We start from the raw sequence: 20,879 nt of genomic DNA, 5'->3' as shown, positions 1-20,879 counted from the left end.
CTTAGGTGACTAGTAAACTACGATACTGTCCTCATCACCTGCTCCTCAGGTGATTAGGAGCTGCAGTACAGTCTTGATCTCCTGCCCCTCAGGTGATCACCTGCTGCAGTACAGTCTGAATCACCCGCTCCACGGGTGATCAGTATACGTTGTCTTACTGTGCACCACCCGCTCCTCGGGTGAACTGATTACTAGTTCATCTGCATCTCCAGCTTGCTGGAGTGCTGATCCCTGTGTTCTATAGAGATATCTCCCTCTACCAGCTCCTCTGGGGGAGTTGGTATCTCTATCTGTATTACTGTTGCACCAAACACCTATCTTTACATCTGGTTGTCTTGTGTCTCGCTATACTCGCATTATTGGTCATTCTGCAGATCACCACATAATCAGGTATAGTATCTGTATTATTGGTGATACTGCAGATCACCAATAATCAGAAAATCTGTTCTTGCTGACACCAATCGTTACAAGCAGTGACTTCAGCTTCCAGAACAGGGGCATTTAAAAATTGGAGATCTTCCTCTGAAAGAGAAGGCAAACGTAGTTTACGTAGAAATTCTTGTGCCTTAACCACTTGCCGACCGCACACTCATACCATGCGGCCGCAAAGTGGTAGCTGGAGGACCAGCGACGCACATCTGCGTCGCCAGGTGCCTCCCTAATTAATTAGGAAAGGCCGCTCGCGCGAGCAGCAGTTTCCTGTTAGGTCTCGGAGCGGGTCTCCATGAATAGCCTTCGAGCCGCTGATCCCGACTCGCAGACTAAATGTAAACTCAGGAGACGTTTGTCTCCTTTGTTTACATTGAACGGCACTGCTGCTACAGCAGCGCCGTAAGGCAGATCGGCGATCCCCGGCCAATCAGCGGCCAGGGAACGCCGCCATGTGACAGAGGACAGCCTGTCACAGGCTGCACAGGACGGATAGCGTCCTGTGCAGCTCCGATCACCAGGGGGGAGAGGTAGGAGAGGGAGGGGGGAATTTTGCCGTGGAGGGGGGCTTTGAGGTGCCCCCCCCGTAACACTCAGGCAGGCAGGAGCGATCAGACCTCCCCTGCACATCATCCCCATAGGGGAAAAAAAAGGGGGGTGATCTGATTGCTCTGCCTGCAACCTGATTTGTGCTGGGGGCTGCAGAGCCCACCCAGCACAGATCATAAAAAACAGTGCTGGTCCTTAAGGGGGGGTAAAGGCTGGGTCCTCAAGTGGTTAACAGGGTCCTGAACAGGATCATCATATAATTTTTGCTAATATTCTTGGAAGATATTTGCTATAATTTTGGGATCTGTATGTGTAATCCCATGATTATCCTTGAGATGAGTAATATGGTGCATAGGTTTTTTTCCTTTGGCCATGTTTGCCAGCAATCTACCAGATTTATTACCCAAAAGAGAAAAAAGTCCAGTCAGAGCGAGATCTCCAATACATTGCGTATCTATCATAACATAAATCTTAAGCAGCTTTAGCATCCAACCAGATATGTCTAGATATTTCTGAAATATTATCAATATATTCTAAATAGGCGGATCTAGCTTTGGCAGAAGCTGTGGAATAATCTGCCTGTGCCTTCTTTTTCCTGCTGCTTATATACTGTAAGCTATAATTTCCTCTCTTAATACTGCCTTTGCTGTTTCCCAGAATAATGCCGGGTTCTTCATATGTCTATGATTGTTTCTAACATATTCCAACCACCATAATTCCAATTGGTTCAAGAAGTCTTCATCTTTCGCTAATTGACTAGGAAGTCTCCAGGGTGTGAGAATGACAGCTCGCTAGAGCTCGGTAAGTGTATACCTATAAATACTGGCGCATGATCAGAAATTGCCATTGTGGTAATTTCTGCATCTTCAATTATGCGCATAGTATGATTATTGGTAAAAAAGAAATCGATGCGGGAAAAAAAATTGTGCGCATAAGAAAAAAAAAAAGAAACGTCTCGGGACAATGGGTGAAGGTATCGCCAGACATCAATGAGATTCGTACTGTAAAGAAACGCGGAAGAGCCGCCGCTATAAGTCAGCGGGAGGCAGCTCTTTCCGCGAATGGCATGGCGGAACGCGGAAAAACCGCCGCGTCTGATGCGGCGGTTGGCGCACATAGGCCTGTTACAAACAATCTGACCCAGCGCGGGGAGGCCGCCGCCGGTGCTGAGGGTGGTGCGACCAACCCCGCGCCCGGGTCAGCAAGCACATTACAAGACAGTACTGGTGTGGCTGGGACTGATAGTCCACCAAGATTCAGGATGACGCGCGTGCGCGCAGAGAGGCAGAACTTATATGGCAGTCAGAAAAGGGTCAGCTGACCAAGCCGGTCAGCTGACAATCCTGCTTCATTTCATTGGTCCAGCACTTAGGGAGGGGCTGGTGAATGGTTTTATATATATACTGCTGGCTGTTCAGTTACTGGTTGTCTGGCGTTGCGATCACTATGTGGTAGCACTCAGACCTGAGTCAGATCCTAAAGTGTGCCGGGACCAGCTGGAGCTGTAATCCTATACTTAGCTAGATTCTGTTGATAGTCTAAAGTACTAGTTTGATTGTGATTATCTGTTATGACCTTCTTGCTTGCCTGACCACTCTTCTGAACTCTGATCCTGTACCTTGCTATTCTGATACTCTGTTGCCGAACCCCGGCTCGCCCTGAGATTCCGTTTCTGCCTCCTGATTCTGTACCCCGATATTTCTGATACTCTGTTGCCAAACCCTGCTTGTTTATTAGACCCCGCATCTGCCTTCTGAATCTGTACTGTATCTGTCTGTGTGGTTACGACCTGGTTTGTCTGACCTTGAGAACCGACCTTACTGTTAGAGGCGGTTCCTTGTCCTGGTAGTGACACTCCCTCCTGAGTGTCACTCTCGGTTTGTCCTTCCTACTCTCAGCCTGTCTCCTCCCCCCGGGAGAGTGCAGGTCTTTGGAAAGGAATTTGTGCAGTACTCCTTACTGCTTTGAGGCCTAGTCCTCTAAGTATTACGGTTGCACCAAACACTCCTACTCTACTCAGGTGTCCAGAGGTTAGCGTATATATCCGATTATCGGTGATACTGCAGATCATCAATAATCTGGTATATATCTGTATTCCCAGTGATACTGCAGATCACCGGTAATCAGATCCTTTCTGTGTTACACCGATCATTACACGTAGTTTCTAAATAGTCAGCTAAGCAACGGTCATTCTCATTCTGTTTACCAGTATAGGATAAATGTACACTGTCTATCTTCTTTAGGATTATTAACCCCGATAAATTCCCCGCCCATGACAAAATAAGTAAGAGGATCAAATTGAGAAATCATAGACGCTACTGTGCTCAGAAAAGTACCGCTTGGTGTATTAGGAGCATATACATTCGTTAGAATCACGTGATGTCCTCGGATATCTACTTTGATATAAACCCATCTCCCTTCATCTGTATCTATTTGCTGATCGATGACTTGACACTGCAAATTTGTATGTAATAAGATAATGGTGCCTGCTTTATGGACGACCAAATGGGCTCCTATAACTGTCCCAATCCACTGCTTTTGCAAGTATTTAAATTCTTCAGTGGTCAGATGTGTTTCTTAAAGCATAGCTACATCAGCTTTTAATTTATGCAAATGACGTAGGATTTTAACCCTTTTTTCACCCGTTCGTAACCCTTTCACATTCCAGGTATATATCTTTAAGTCAAGGTGGCTTATATTTGTCTGAGGTTTAGGGACATCATTAGATTTTTCATGTAAGCTTGAGTGATGTCCTGATCTGTAACAAGAAACTGCTCCAAGGAGGTCTAAACTCTCAATGCTGCTGAAGTTAAAATGGCCGCCGGACCTACCTGATCCTCTGAGCTCGCCAGCTTCTGTCTGGATTTCACTGGACTTCTGATCACTGGGGAGCCACTGTTTGAAAAGGAATCATCCTGAGAAGGCCTGCAGGAGGTTGCCTGTAAAAGGTCAATATCAGGGTAGCTCTGCAGTCTGTCTCCTCTCCCCGGCGACATCTTTGCTCATAGCACACTCTTGAATTCCATGGAACAGCTCTGAGGTCTGAGCTGTCGCCTTTTCCCCTTCTTGCAGATCAAGAAGATTGTGAATGGGCACACCAGAATCAAAGGTAGAGTGCTTGATATTGTGGCATAGGCTGTGCCCCAAACAATGTAAACAATCCACATTTTGGAGGCCACGCAGGGTCTCCCTTTATCAAGGTATGTGGTAACCACACGCCTTGATAAAGGGGGATCCTGAGCGGCCCCCAAAACAATTGTCGGCTATCTTTGTGGATATAATGGCTCAATAAAGAGTGTGAATTCTTGAACGACAGTGTACTGATATACTGGATTGTTTATCCCTCCTTGTCCGCCTCCACTTCCATCACTTCCTCCGACATGCCTGTAGCTGAAATAGTCAAAAGAGCACCCTTTTAAGTTGCTTTAATAAGAAGTTCTGCACGGAGCTCTCTCCCTGAGCTTGCTCACGTGGCAGACACACCCGCTCATGGACATGGATTCCTACCATGCTTGAGTAAATCACACTTGGGGAGAGGGTAACTCGCATGTTTTGAATTGTATTAATCATTTAGGCTTCAAAATTCTAAAGCTCTCAATGCAGGTTTTCAAACGATCACATTATATGCTTTCAATAATTTATTGCTTCTATTATAAATTAAAATGGGATGTTTTTGATTAGTACATGAATAGCTGTAACTGTGGTCTTCATTATAATCATCTTGTCAATACATATCACAATTTCCCAGTATCTTAAACTTTGATTGAGCAGTTTTATAATCTGAGCATTAATTAAAGTGTAAAGTCATTATTTTTACTGCAAGACTTTTCATTCTTTTACTCAGCGGGCAGAAATATATGTAATCATTACTGTCATTTTCTGTTCTTAGTAACTGAAATATATCTTGTATCAAACAGAGAACCTAGCTGAAGATAGACATTATCCGTTCTTTAGTTTACTAAGTGGCATTCCTTCAGATAAAGTACAGTATATATCTTAAATGTCTGTTGGAAATTGCCTCCAGTAGTCTTATTTAAGTCTTTTCATAAATTTCAGATGCAGAATCAATTCTCAGTAGTGGCAGACAAGAGAAAAAGAGATGCCCAACAGGGGCATTTTGAGATGAGTTCTCGAAATTATTGAAACTGAGTCTCGTAAAAAAAAAATTGATTCCTATAAGATTTCTCAAAAATACATTTTTTTTTTGTAAAAAAATGTACATGAGGTCAGAGAATTTGATCATAGCTCGGGCCCTAGTGGGAAATGAGCACCACAATTTACATGTAATTGAGTTGCTCTAGCGATCAGCAAAACGGCAGAGATGCGACTTTTGAAGTGGATAGCATCTACTGAAAAAGGGCCAAAATTTTGGATGTGGGTGTACAGTATTATGCAAAATTCCCATTTTTGATCAGCAACCATGGTAAACTTTTGCATTCTCTGATTGGCCTAGGCAGCCACAATAAACTTCTGTGTTCTATGATTGGTCAAACACTTCAGAGTCTGCTGATTGGCCTAAAAATGCAGCGGTAATCCAATATCCGCAGTACAATACTGATGGCGATTGGTCCAATGTTTCCAAGTCTACTGATTTGCCTAAAATTTCTGAGTCTCAGTAATGCAGTATTTCTGCAGAATTGCAAATTTCATATACCAATTTGTGCATATCGACTTCTGCAGCAAAAAGTCGATTACCACTCGGAAAACAGAATTCCCCAGAATTTGAATCTCATCCCTAGTAAACTGTAACATAAACTGAAATTTACTATGCGTACAGGTGATCAATGAAACCTGTCTACGGTAATGTTTGATTGTAATTCTTAATGTATGAATAGTTTTACCAAGGGAGAGGAAAGCCAAACAATCTTACAATAGGTTACCGTTTTTAATAAAACCACACAACAATAAAATTGCACTTACAAGATTCTGTAAAACATCCCACATATCGCACCCACTGGTGCAGAGTAACCTTCTTTCCAGCTCTTTTCACCGCATCCATCTCGTCTGCACTATGGCCAGTGACTACTGACTGCTGGCCATAATGCGGATGAGTTGGATGCGGTGGAAAGATCTGTAGAGATGGTTACTCTGCACCAGTGGGTGCAATATGCATGATGTTTTACAGTATCTTTTAAGTGCAACTTTATTGTTGAGTGGTTTTATTAAAAAGGTAATGCACCAGGAGCGCTCCATCCATTTTGCATTTTTGTAGATCTCACAACTTCTTCCCAAAAGTTTATGTTGAAGCAGCAAATCCTGGAGGCATTGAGGATTATTATCATCTTTTGAAGTGATGGAATCTGTATTGAGCACAGTTTCATACATAAGTTTTGTGCAATCTTACAATAGGTGTTTGTGTTGTGGGAGTGCCAGATAAACAATGACACATATTTGCAGAGTGGTTGGGAAGGGTTATTGTTTGCAGTGGGAAGGGGAAGATACTCACTCAGAATACTATCAGGTAACACCCCATGGACCCCATTTTAGTTATTTTAATGGTATTAGCATTCATATTGATTCCTATCTGAAATGTCAAAATTAGCGATATGCTGATATTATTCAAAGGCTCAATGATCTTTCTAGAAATCATGGAGAGCTGACTTTGCTGTGGTGGCAAAGCAAAGTTCATTATATAATTCTGCTAGCATCTCAAAGTACTATATATGGTAATGCTGCATATTAATGTTGCTGCATGAGCTGCAGGGCTTTGGCCTGAAGTTTCATATGGAGGAGAGAGGTGATGGTACTTACCTTGGCGCTCGGTGGTTCTTCTGCAAAAGAGAGTTTCAAGAAAATGTAGCAGGGAGGAGATTCAGAAACTGCTTTTAGTCAATGGAGAACTGTTCAAGCAGAGGAACACTAGGTTACCTTGGAGGTTGAATAGATGAGGAAGTGAACTGATGACTGGAACATCTTCTGGCAGGATTAGCCAATGACTAGCTAGTTGTTGCTTTTTTAAATTTCTTACACAGAGATCTTCTGTTCTGCAATTTGATGACATTTTTGTCAGTGACACAATGCTGTCTCCAGAGGCCTGAATGTTGACTGTGTGTTACTGTTACAGGTAACCAGTGTAGGCTAGCTTAATTACCTGCTGACCAATAGGCATGAACGCAGCTCCAGGACCACTCCACGCCGATTGGCATGAATGGCCTGGAATGGGGATTGCAGGGGAGTGATTGGCTGGCGGGAGGACAGGGCGGGATATAATAAAATTAATTTTAAAAAATAGCAATGTTTATTGAAAAATAAATAATAAAATGTTGTATAAAATAAACAAACATCCCAGCAGGGATGAGACCCCACCAACAGAGAGCTCTGTTGGTGGGGAGAAAAGGGGGGGATCACTTGTGTGCTGAGTTGTGTGGCCCTACAGCGAGGCCTTAAAGCTGCAGTGGCCCAATAAGTAAAAAGTGGCCTGGTCACTAGGGGGTTTTAACACTGCGGTACTGAAGTGGTTAAGATCACCTAAGGACCAGTATATAAGTGGAGAATAGCAGGCATATGCATGGACTATGATCATTAACTATAATGGCTCACCAGACTACTCTGTTGCAAACAACCACCACCTCAGGATCTCCCTACCAGAAGTAACAGTAAAAAGTAAGCAAAACACGGAAGGCCGCTCATTGCGGCCTTCCGTGTTACTTCTGGCCGCCGGAGGTGATCAGAAGAACGCCTCCGGAGGACCCTCTAGTGGGCTTTCATGCAGCCAACTTTCAGTTGGCTGCATGAAATAGTTTTTTTTTTATTTAAAAAAAACCCTCCCGCAGCCGCCCTGGCGATCTTAATAGAACGCCAGGGTGGTTAAAACACATTTAGAATAAAATAATTCTTGGCATAATGTCCCACCTAAAGAAAGCCTAATTGGTGGCGAAAAGAACAAGATATAGTTCATTTCATTGCAATAAGTAATGATAAAGTTATAGGCAAATGAATGGAAGGAGCGCTGAAAGGTGAAAATTGCTCTGGTGCTCAAGGGGTAAAACCCCTCAGTGGTGAAGTGGTTAAAAAAGGTGAGTACTAATTAGTACATTTGTTCAAAAATAAGTTCAATATGTGAGAGATCGCGGAAAAGCCGCCGCATGTACTGGCAGTAAGGCGGCTGTTTCCGCGTCCAACGCGGCGGTTTTCACGCAGCAGCATGCGTCTGGCGTGGCTGGGGGTGTTAGTTCACACAGATGGATGGAGAGCTACGCGCGCGTGTGTAGAAAGTCTATATAGGTGCTACACACTGAGCTGGTGGTCATTTCAGATGCAGCCTTAGTGGTATGCGCTGGCGTTCTCCTCGCTGTTCTACCAAATGTAAGTTACACATTTTTTTCTGCTTAGCTGCTCCCGAGGTTTTAAATTTAGGTTAGGTCACTTGCCCGGAGGTCTGCCTCACCGTGGCGCAAGTGTCTAGTATAATATACTTTGCATGCAAACCATATTGGAAGCTAAAGTACCTCCTAGGTTAATAAATGTTAGCACTTGTCTTGGATGCAGGGCATGCATTTTTCAGTCTGGCAGAGGCGGTGTATGCCTGTGCGATTAACCATTCAATTGCAGCATGTGTTTAGGGATGCGCAGCCTTCCCCCCCACCTTTCCTTAACTTTGTAACTATGTAACTGTCAGGTTAGCTGCTCCCAGCCCCCCCTCCTGAGTTTCCTGTTTGCATGATAAGTAGTAGCAGATTTGCATATGATTTGCATCTGAATTGAATGCGAAGTGTGTAGAAAGTCTATATAGGTGCTACACACTGAGCTGGTGGTCATTTCAGATGCAGCCTTAGTGGCATGCGCTGGCGTTCTCCTCGAGGCAATTTCATTGGCCGTACAGATAGATTGCCGTTTGCGCTACCAGAGACAGGTTCGTGGTAGGAATGCTAGAAGGTCTGTCTTACACGACTCTTCTCAATCTCCATCACCCGCAGACGAACCGATGCAAATCGGGTATTCAGGGTTGAGTCAGGTGAAAAAGAGTCACAGAGGGCCAAGAAAATGCAATCTTTATGGTGCTAAGGGGCCAGGAGAATGCTGCCTTCTAGGGTTGGTCAACACCATAGGCGAGCAGTCGTTTCCTTCAAACAATGATCGTCTGCTCCTTCCCTGCTCTATTACATGGGAGGGTCAGACTAGTTCTGCAGAAGCCATTGTGGACTCCGGTTCTGTGGCAAACCTCATTGATTACGATGTTGTTAAAAAATTGGGGATACCTTTGCCCCACTTGACCGACAGATTCTGGTCACTGCAGTGGATGACTCTCCGTTGCAGAGTAGTCAATCTCTTCTTCAAACCCCTTTGTTGTCATGTTGTTTAGGGGTGTTGCATGAAGAGAGATTACAGTTCCTGGTTATGCCCATGACAACCTCCACCATTGTTCTTGGTATGCCTTGGTTGCAACTCCACTCCCAACAGATTGACTGGGCTTCAGGTCACTTACTGGAATGGTCAGCCTATTGCCATCAGAATTGCTTGGAGAGAGTGGCAGTTTGTGCTACCAAGATACAGGTGGGAGGGGTGGCAGAGCAGGTCAAAGCAGAAACTTTAGTTAAAAGTTCCGAGCCTGAGACCGGCCTACCTCGAAAGGTGGTCAGGGCACCTGCCGACACGGTGAAGGACTGGATGCCTAATCTGGACCCTTGCCAGTGAGACATTCTAGAGGGTAAAACTTCTCGTCAGACCTCACCGGGTACATTGCAACATTTACCAGGGCCAGGGAAACCCCGGACTCAGACTAGTAGGAGGAAGTCTGTAGAGTGGGAGTTATCTCCAGGGGACATGGTGTATGTATCCTCTCGGCATGGGGCCCTGAAGCGATTATCAACCAAATTGGGTCCTACATTCATAGGACCTTTCCCAATGACCAGGAGAGTTAATTTTGTCACCTATGCTGTCGATCTCTCAGCCAGTGTGAGAGGTGTACGATAACTCCATGTGTCTCTATTGAAGCCGGTAGTGCACATGGATTCCCCTCCCTCCCTCCCTGTGATGGTAAAAGATCAATCGGAATGTGAGACCAAGTAGACTGTAGACCCACATTCGGGGAACCCGGTTGGGAAGTGTCCGGAGTCCACTCCTCAGGGGGGGGGGGGGGGTACTGTGAGAGATCGTGGAAAAGCCGCCGCATGTACTGGCAGTAAGGCGGCTGTTTCCACGTCCAACGCTGCGGTTTGCACACAGCAGCATGCGTCTGGTGTGGCTGGGGGTGTTAGTTCACACAGATAGATGGAGAGCTACGCGCGCGCGCGCCAAAAGTCAGGACCTTTATACCAGCAGCAGAGGTATCAGCTGATCCGGAGATCAGCTGATTCCTGCTGGACTCCTGATTGGCTGAGTGGCTCGGGCGGGGCGGCAGAGTCCTGCAACTATATATACAGCTTGCTTGTCAGTTGCTGGTTGTCTGCCATTGCGAACACTTACGTGAAAGCATTCAGACCATAGTCAGATCCTGCAGTGTGTTTGAACCAGGAGGACCTGGGAATTCACACTGAGCCAGATTACTTCTGTTTATCTTTGTGTTATACTCCAGACTAGTTCCAGGGTGCTTAAACCACGGACCTTGCACCCAAGACTAGGGAACTGTATTATCATTTGTGTTATACTTCAGACTAGTTCCAGGGTGCTGAGACCACGGACCTCGCACCCAAGACTAGGGAACTGTATTATCATTTGTGTTATACTCCAGACTAGTTCCAGGGTGCTGAGACCACGGACCTCACACCCAAGACTAGGGAACTGTATTATCTTTGTGTTATGCTCCAGACTAGTTCCAGGGTGCTGAGACCACGGACCTCGCACCCAAGACTAGGGAACTGTATTATCATTTGTGTTATTCTCCAGACCTGCTTGTGATGCCCATCTTCCAGGGGTCACTAGCCACCGGGTCATCTTGCTATTCAGCCTAGGACTCAGCCCCCTTGGATGTCTCAGGCTGCTGCAAGATCTCTGCACTTCCAAAGGGAGGTATTTCTCATACTGCCAAGGACCACCTGCTCCTCGGGTGGTCCTCACTCAAAGTTATTACTGTTGCACCAAACACTCACACTATATAGGTGTCCAGAGGTTAGCAATATATCTGTATTATCAGTGATTCTGCAGATTATCAATATTCAGGTATATATCTGCATTCTTGGTGATACTGCAGATCACCAATAATCTGATTCCCTCTGTGTGCTGACACCAATCGTTACACAATATTAACAGAAAAAAATCCAAAATACTTCTGAATAATGAACCTCAGCTCCCTATGTGCCTTACATAATAGTTTGTCGATGAAAGTTAATCAACATTTTAAAATGGCAAGTACGTATTATTATTATTATTTATTGTATTTATAAAGCGCCAACGTATTACACAGCGCTGGACATTAAATTGAAAAGTGTATTTAGTATTAAACAGAAAAAAATGCAGAAAATATAAATTGAACCTCAGTACATTGAATTCCTCTCAACAATTGCTTTCCTCTTAAGGTTTAGCAAAGTAATAAATGGAAAGCACTAAAGGTACAGTAATTGAAAAAATAATTCAGCAAGAAAAGAACTAAAAAGTTAACAAGAAGCAAGACAGTCTACCAAATAATCAGCAAAACACTAGGTAAAAATGTGTATTTTTTTAAGAATGTCTCAAAAAAGCATAGAGATGTTTCCAACCAGATAAAATCTTTTTTTTTTTTTTTTTTTGCTTTAACATTGATTACTTGTAGCTAGAGTTTGTTAATTCCTCAAAGCATAACATCAATAACATCAAAGTTATTGATTGTCTTTATATTCATTAAAAATATTCAATTCAATATCCTTGTGATATTGAGCCATTACCCACAGATCAATAACTTGTTGGAATTTATTTGGGCATCTTTTGCTTTATATGTAAGTCTGTGAAGTAAAAGGAACTTGTTAATCATTTTAAGGTATTTTTTTCTCAGCTTTTTATTTATTTATTATTATTTTTTTTAGTATGTGTGTAGTACAGATAATTAACCCTCCTGGCGGTTTGCAAAAAAATCGCCAGGGGGCAGCAAATCTTTTTTTTTAATTTTTTTTTTTTTCATGTAGCGAGACAAAGTCTCGCTACATGATAGCCGCTGCTCAGCGGCATCCCCCCAGCCCCTCCGATCGCCGCCGGCGATCGGAGATCCGGAGATCCCGTTCAAAGAACGGGATCTCCTGGAGGGCTTCCCCCGTCGCCATGGCGACGGGCGGGATGACGTCAGAGGGGACTCCGATCTGCCCCATAGCGCTGCCTGGCACTGATTGGCCAGGCAGCGCACGGGGTCTGGGGGGGGGGGGCGGCCGCGGCGAGAGGAATTGCGGCGGATCGGCGGGTAGCGGCGGCGATCGGGCACTGCACGCAGCTAGCAAAGTGCTAGCTGCGTGCAGCAAAAAAAAAATTATGCAAATCGGCCCAGCGGGGCCTGAGCGGTGCCTTCCGGCGGCATAGCCCGAACTCAGTTCGGGCTTACCGCCAGGAAGGTTAATAGAACATTAGCAGCAAAGAAAATAATTTTATTTTCAGTTATATAGCTTTTTTATAACATTGTATCATTCTATCATATATACAATTACAAACCACACTCTGTATTTAAACTATAAAACAGAGTAGAGCTAATGATCCTTTGAACTTGCAATGAAAGCTTATCTGACGCTGAATCTCACTGTTTCTTTGATGTAAAAGTGCTTTCAGACAATAAGACTGTCCAAGTTGGTCAGAGAGCTCAGAGAAGCTCTTTTGCATAGATAACAAGTGACGTTTTTTAACTCTTCTTGTACTGGAAACAATACGAGACTCTGTTTTTGACCACTAATGCTCTATTTCTTAGCTGCACTACACATACAATTCATCATCTCATAAGTTTATTTTCACTTCAGATCCCCTTTAAGTTGGGAGGTTTCAGAATATAATAAAGGGAATGTTGTGATTTCCTTCCGGAAATTCTGTATTTTGATACATTTCTTATCTAAATGTTTAAATGTACTCTACATGTATTTCAGCTTAGTGCAGTTGTAGATAGATTTCCTCATGGAGAAAAGTATGTCAGGTGTATTATATACTGTACATGATGGTGATATTTTTACTGAAAACTTTTATCTGCAGAGGAGATTATGTGTTTAAAGGGAACCTGAGAGGAAAGTAGTCTCAAGTTGCATAATTAACTGGGGCTTCCTTAAGCCCTCCTGAGGCTACTCGGTCCTTTACTGACTTTCTAGATCACTCCTGTCCCTCGCTAGAGAGCTAGACAGCTGGGGCAAGTCGTTCGCATGTACGGTCCAGCCGCATGCATGCCACCATCATGCAACCATTGCCTGGAGCATTGTTCAACCTGAGCAGTAGTACAAAGAACACTCCCGGCCAAGGGCTGTACATGCACAACAAAGCATGACTCGACCAGGCTACCGGGCCATCCAACAGGGGGACAGGAGAAGGCGAGGGACTGAGCCCCAGGTAAGAATAAAACCTGAGACTGTTTTTGTCTCAGGTACACTTTAAGCATACTTTTCTCAATTTCTCTCCCTATAAATCAGAAATAACATTATTACTCCAAGATCTTTTATATCTGTCTCCCATTATTTTCTCATGAACAAAGGCTATGAGTTCGCTGTAGTATCTGGTAATCATTTTAGTTCTATAATAAAGGTGGCCAGTTAGGTTTCATACAACCTTAAATAGACTGTGACCCATATGCAATTAACTTTTTCACCTGAGTTATCTCCAAGGAGATAATTTTAATCTTTTCTGTAATCTAACTTTTCAGCATTTTTCAGCATTTTTCAACTAAAAAAGTACCTAAAAGTTGGTGAAAAAGTACCGTCAAATGTATTGCTTGGTAGTAGAGATGGCCTGAACAGTTCACTGGTGGATGGTTCCCGATGAATTTCTGCTGTTTGCATTTTCCACAAACTGCGAACTTATGGCATGTTCAACCCGCTCCTTATACATCATCATGGAGCCAAACTTTGACCCCTTACCTCACAGTAAGCAGACATGTGGCAGCCAATCAGCTATCACCCCCTTATGGACCCCCACCCCCCTAATAAAAAGCAGTTGTGGTGGCCATATTGGATTCATTTTCTGCTGGCTGCTGACTGTTAGTGAGAGCAGGGTCAGACTCGCTGCAGATAGGTAGGGAAAGCATTAGCTAGGCCTGTGTTCTTGTTCCTCATTTGCTGTGAAAGCACCGAAACAGCCCTTTTGAAGGCTAGCACATCAATCTCCTGTGTTTTTTTGTGTGTGTGACACTCCACAGCCCACTGACATCCAGAGCTGTGTGCACACTACTGCTGTTGCTACATTAAGTTGCACGCACATTACCACTGCAGTGCATTATTACTTCACTGTATTCTGCTAGTACTATTGCAATTACCTGCTGTTTTTTTTTGTGTTCAACTCTACCCGGAGCCCTGTATGCAATGACTTCCTGCACATAGCCCCACCTCCTTGCACACGAGTGCCATGGCACTCTCTATCTCTCTAACAGTTTATGTGTAGCCTCTGAAGGGGATCCCATAATCTAGTTGAAATTGTGAAAGTCTTTAAATTCCCTCTCTCAAAAATGTTGCTGTAAATATTTATTGTCATGCCCTGCTCAGGAAATCCATATCCTGTAATCTTATAAATTTTTATATGTTGGGGTTACCCCTCAAAGAGAGTCTAAAATCAATAAAATTACCTCTTTTTATTTCCCAATACTCTTCAGCAGTTTGATCAAAGATGATTAGCCTCAGTGGCAGAATAATGTATTCAATCCCCTGAAATTCCTGGGGCAAAATTGTTCAGAACTTCCTGGAAAAGGCAGAGCTGAGCACAGTAGCTCTGCATCCAGTGAAGTCAATCATCGCCTCTCTCCGCCCCTCTCAGTCTTCTTTCACTGAGAGGGGCGGGGAGAGGAGGAATAGATCGGCGGAGATTTATTGGACTGGAGGTAGAGACACTACGCTCAGCTCTGCCTCCCCTGGGCAGCAAAATCTATGTTGTTACAAAATCTATGTTGTTACAGTGCCTGCAAGTAACTAACATGGCACTAACCACTTGTTATGAATGGGGCAGTATATCTAGGCCCTGCAGGACTTCATACATAAAGTCCCAGGGACATAGATACTCCTCTTCATCTCTCTATGTGCGCCCATCAGCCTTCATTAAAGCTCAGATTGGTGAATGGGAACATATGTTCCCAAAGCCAATTCAAGTACCCGATTCAAAAATAATCTGTGCTGTAATGAGCAGTACTGATAATTGAATTAGCATCAGCATTCTAAGACAGGTGACATCTTGTGGCCAAAATAAAAAATACAGGTCAAAAAAGAATAAAAAGATAAATAAAAAATATATTACCCATTCTGTTCTACCTCCAGTTACCAAAATAATAAAAAAAACTTGTAAAATAAGTGACAGAATTGAACAGGGAACACATAAATTGTTATGTTAGGGATTTAGCTTTTTGTATATGTATGCCATGAGGGTATATTATTGTTTTGTGGGGTGTTTTTTGCAAATTAGGGATTGCAATTATTGCTAGGGTACAATGAGGAAATCAAAACACAAAATGTAAAAAATACACCTGTATTGCCAAATAAAATATTGTTGCCATAAATTGTACTAGTGACATAATTCAAACTGGGACAAATGGGGAAATTAAATGTGTAGGTTTTATCTACAGTCACGTTTTATTTAAAATTATAATGGCTGAAAACTGAGAAATAATGACTTTTTTCATTTTTTTCTTATTCCCTTTAAAATGCATAGTAAATATAATACTTCTTAGCAAAAAGTACCACCCAAAGAAAGCCCAATGTGTGTGCGAAACAAACAATGTGAACTGTAGATCCTTTAGGTGTGGTAGGTAGTGATAAAGTTATTGCCAAATAAAGGTATGAGCTTTGCAATGTGAAAATTCTTCTGGTCCATAAGAAGAAAAATCTCTTAGTGGTTAAGTGGTTAAAGCAGAAACATTAAAAATGTAAAGATTTTGCATACAATCAATGAAATTAAAATTTGGAGGAATCTCACACATATGGCTGCACATAACAATTTTTAGGCAGGTAAACAAAACAGTTTTAAATCTAGAAACTGTAAGTGATTTTTGGTATTTACACATGAAGTAAAACATTTGTTAGGAACATTTTGCCCTTGATCCCCTTCCACTATGCCAGTAATGCCACTTTTCAGGGTTTTTTTGTACACGTTATACACCTTTTTAAAAGAAATTCTGGCTGCAGAGATGCCCTGAAGGTTTTTGATGTTCGCCTGCCATTAAAGTAAATGGGGATTGCTGTGAATGTTCAACCATGTTCAACCATGCTTAATGAGGACAAAGAAGGAACAGTAGTCATCATCATTTGAAGGTTGAAGGAGGATGAGGAATATTTTTTTTTTGCAAGATTATTAGGAAGCAAGTCTACTGTCACAACCCAGGCATTGTGTGGACAAGGGAAGAACCAGAATTGCTGGGTGAGAAGAAGGAGGAGTAAAATGTTGAGGACTAGTGAGGAAAATGAGCCCACAAGCCAATGTTTTCATAAGTCTGTGCACGTGTCGGGATGCTTTTTCATGTACCCTCATATTTGCAGTATCAAAAAGTAGGATAACTATTGGATGCCCTCCCTTCTCTACAAAGGCAACATTTCTGAGTTCATATGAAACCCAGCTCAGGAAAACCCAGCTCGGTCACCTAAGCCGAGTATTCTGTGAACAGTTATGTGTAGATTTCTCTCCACAAAAATCTGCACATGGATGACAGGTGGCCAATGCCTTTTCCTCCTCTTCTTAAAGCTCCTGCACCATGTAATGCACATGGTCATGCACATGCATCCGCAGGTCCTATGACCATTTAAAATTTTCAGCAAAATCTTAGAAATTAGATTTACTTTCTTTTGATCACTATGAGGATTAGTAGCGGATGCTGGTTTAGCTGCCAGATGACAAGGTGGGTCAGAAAGTAATACTTTATAAAACAAAAGAACACAAAAAAACCAGATCCTATGGGAGTATTTGCAATGTTTGGGTTTCAAACACCAAAGAGCAGTATATTGGCAGGATTTATTTTCTATCTATCAAAACTGTCAGGAAAACATACTGCATACATATCATAAAGCACCCCTTACACATGCAAAACCCCTTGGTCTCTAAACCCATTATCCCTTTCATATGATAGAGTTTCAGCAGAGTTATAGATGCAAAAATACCTTTAGACCTTTAGTCTCTTTTCCCAAATATTCCTATTTAGCTTTGTTTCTGAGAGGGAAAATTAAACTCATTGTATTTATTATTCTTACAATATTTAAACTAGCAAATGGTTTGATTTTGAATAGCAATGAATTACCAGAATGTAGCAAATTTTGTTATTGTAGGATTTTATGCATATCATTGTAAGAATGCGGTTTGGGTCCAGGGTTAAAGTAAGACATCACCATTCTGCACTATCTGACAAGCTGCAGAACAAACATATTATTTGAAATGCATTATAGTTAATTGTTTTACTAACACATACTTGAATGAAATTATGGCTCTGCTTAGCATTTAATTTTGTCTTGATACATTTGTTCGGATACAGTACATGAAATATAGGTCTTATAGTTGCCAGCAAGTAAATCTGCAATTATATAAAAAAAGAAATCATATGAGCTTTAATATTTTACTTTTAATTAGAATTATGTCAACTGTTCTTTATTCCTTCTTCCAAAAGACTTCAGCTTTCCCTGATTACTTCTATTTAATTTGATTATATTCCTTTGTTATCGTTCAATGCCCCCATATAAGTTATGCACTGTTACAGTAATTACATCTGAGTAAAAAATTATGTACTCTGATATAATTGCAAATTATTGATGCAGAGTCTACTTTTCTGGTGCTTAAACCATTCTGGTTTTGTCAATGCATTTGAAATGCTTTATTCTTTTCGAGAATAAATATTTTGAATTTAAGAAAACTGTTTTGACTTTTGACGCTTTCACTTTTTTGTATTAATGTTTGCATATCACATGCTATACAGATATTTTCTGTTTTGTTGTACTCTTACACTTACAACAGGCGGTAGGCCTGTGTTCTCTCATTTATTCATGTACTATGCATAAATATTAAAATTGTATCTATGTTCAAAATTTCCACTTCTATTACCCATGGTCCTGCATAAATAGAGCTTAGTATTAGTATCTGGGCGGGGTCTAAGGCAGAACGAGATCAGCGTGGATAAGCAGATGAGGAGATTATACACTACTAGCCTATTAAGCCTTTAAATAAGATAATGGGCATTGCAAGGCCTTACTCACACCCGTACGCGCACACACTCCTGTGACCCCATGCACCAGTGAATCGTGTGCACACAGAAACACCAGCAACCTACACATGACCACAGTGTGGTGGAAAACACATGCGCATGGACACAGAAACCTGAGATTGTATTAAGTAGGATAGAGTTCTGGTTTAGTTTGTAAGAAGCTCTTAAGGTGGATATAGGAGCCATTTACAGTGTATTCAGAAAGTATTGATAGCACATTTTCCGCAGTTTGTTACATTACAGCCTTATTCCAAGATGTATTACATTCATTTTTTCCTCAGAATTCTACAAACAGCACCCCATAATGACGACATAAAACAAGTTTACTTGAGGTTTTGTCAAATTTATAAAAAAAAACAACAACTGAGAAATCACATTTACACAAGTATTCAACGCGTTTTCTCTATACTTTGCCGATGCACCCTTGGCAACAATTACAGCCTCAAGTTTTTTTTAATATGATTCCACAAGCTTGGCACACCTATCCTTGGCCAGTTTTGCCTTTTGCAGCACCTCTCAAGCTCCATCAGGTTGTATGGGAAGTGTTGGGGCACAGCCATTTTAAGATCTTTCCAGAGATGTTCAATCAAATTCAAGTCTGTGCTCTGGTTAAGCCACTTAAGAACATTCAAGTTGTCCTGAAGTTACTCCTTTGATATCTTGGCTGTGTGCTTAAAGGTTGTTGTCCTGCTTAAAGTTTAACTTTTGCCCCAGTCTGGGTTAAAGAGCGCTCTGAATTAGGTTTTCATCCAGGATGTATCTGTACATTGCTGCAGTCATCTTTCCCTTTATCCTGACTAGTCTCCCAGTTCCCGCCACTGAAAAACATCCCCACAGTGTTGTGCCAACCATTATGCTTCATTGTACAGATGGTATTGGCCAAATTTGACACCTGGCATTCAAACCATAGAGTTCAATCCTTGTCTCATCAGATCAGAGAATGTTGTTTCTCATGGTCTGAGAGTCTTTCAGGTGTCTTTCGGCTAACTCCACATGGGCTGCTATGTGCCTTTTACACATGGCTTCCATCTAACCTTTGGAGCTCTGACAGAGTGACCATCGGTTTCTTGGTCACATCCCTGACTAAAGCCATTTTCCCCCAGTTGCTCAGTTTAGATGCTTGGCCAGCTATAGGAAGAATCCTGCTGGGTTTGAACTTCTTTCACTAATGGATGATGGCAGCCACTGTGCTCATTGGGACCTTCAAACTAGCAGAATATTTTCTGTAACTTTTCCCATTTGTGCCTCGAGTCAATCCTGTCTCATAGGACTATGGACAATTCCTTTGACTTCATGCTTGGTTTGTGCGTTGACATGAACTGTGAACTGTAGGACCTTATATAGACAGGTGTGTGCCTTTCCAAATCATATCCAATCAACTGAATGTACCACAGGTGGACTGCAGAACCATCTCAAGGGTCATCAGGGTAAACCACATGCACCTGAGCTCAATTTTGGGATGTGAATACATATGCTTTCTCATTTATTTTATATAGATTACACTTGGCAAAACCTCAAGTAAACTTTTTTCACATTATCATTATGGGGTGTTGTATGTAGAATTCTGAGCGAAAAAAATGAATTTGATTTTGAAATAAGCCTGTAATATAACAAAATGTGGAAAAGTGATGTGGATACTTTTCTGGATGCATTGTAAATTCAAGAGAGAGGAAACCAGGAAATGACAAGCTGGATGCTGACTGTGAATTAACAGGTGTGAATGATGTAGCTGAAAAAAAGGATGAAGCAACGCACAATTCATTATTCATTATTTTTTATTGAAATTTGTAAAAGCAATATTGCACTTACCAGAGTTAAAATGATATACACAGTGATTGTCACTCCCCTTGTTTGGAATGCAGAGCTCTGATTACCTGGTGGTGGTGGCCATTTGTTAAAGCAAACCTGAACTGAAGATTTAAAGTCAGAATAAACATACACATGTAATATTTACCTCCCGTTTAATCTACTCCTCAATCTCTTTCTCCTTTCCTGGGTCCTGATTGTCCACTGTGATCAATGGAATTCTCCGTCCTCCATTTTGAAAATGAACAATGACCATTACCCCATAACAGCTTCCTGGTCAACACACTGTTAAATTGTAATATTGCCCACTTGAGCCATAGGGAAACATGGACATTACCTCGCACACCAGTTGTCCTTTCAGTTGTAACTGACAGTAACTGATATATAACTGACAACAACTGATATATTTCAGTCCTGACAAAATCTTGTCAAAACTGGAAGGAATCATTGTAAGAAGAAAATGGTAAACTTCTGAGAGAAACTGATGGCAAATAGAGATGGCCTGAACGGTTTGCCGGTGAACGGTTCCCGGCGAACCTCCGTGGTTCGCGATCGCGGAGAACTGCAAACTTTTCTGGAAGTTAGGTTCGCCCCCATATTGCATTATGAGGGTCAACTTTGACCCTCTACATCACAGTCAGCAGGCATATTGTAGCCAATTAGGCTACACTCCCTCCTGGAGCTCCACCCCCCTTATAAAAGGCAGGCAGCGTCAGGCATTGGACTCACTTGTGTGCCTGCATTAATTAGAGAAGGGATAGCTGCTGCAGACTCTCATAGGGAAAGCTTAGTTAGGCTCTTGTAGGCTTCTTAGCTTGCTCCTTGCTGATTCTTATTGCTAAAA

This window comes from Hyperolius riggenbachi, chromosome 7, assembly GCF_040937935.1.
Source record: "Hyperolius riggenbachi isolate aHypRig1 chromosome 7, aHypRig1.pri, whole genome shotgun sequence".
In the NCBI taxonomy this organism is placed as follows: domain Eukaryota; kingdom Metazoa; phylum Chordata; class Amphibia; order Anura; family Hyperoliidae; genus Hyperolius; species Hyperolius riggenbachi.
The sequence above is the reverse complement of the archived record's forward strand: the minus strand, read 5'-3'. Positions refer to the sequence as shown.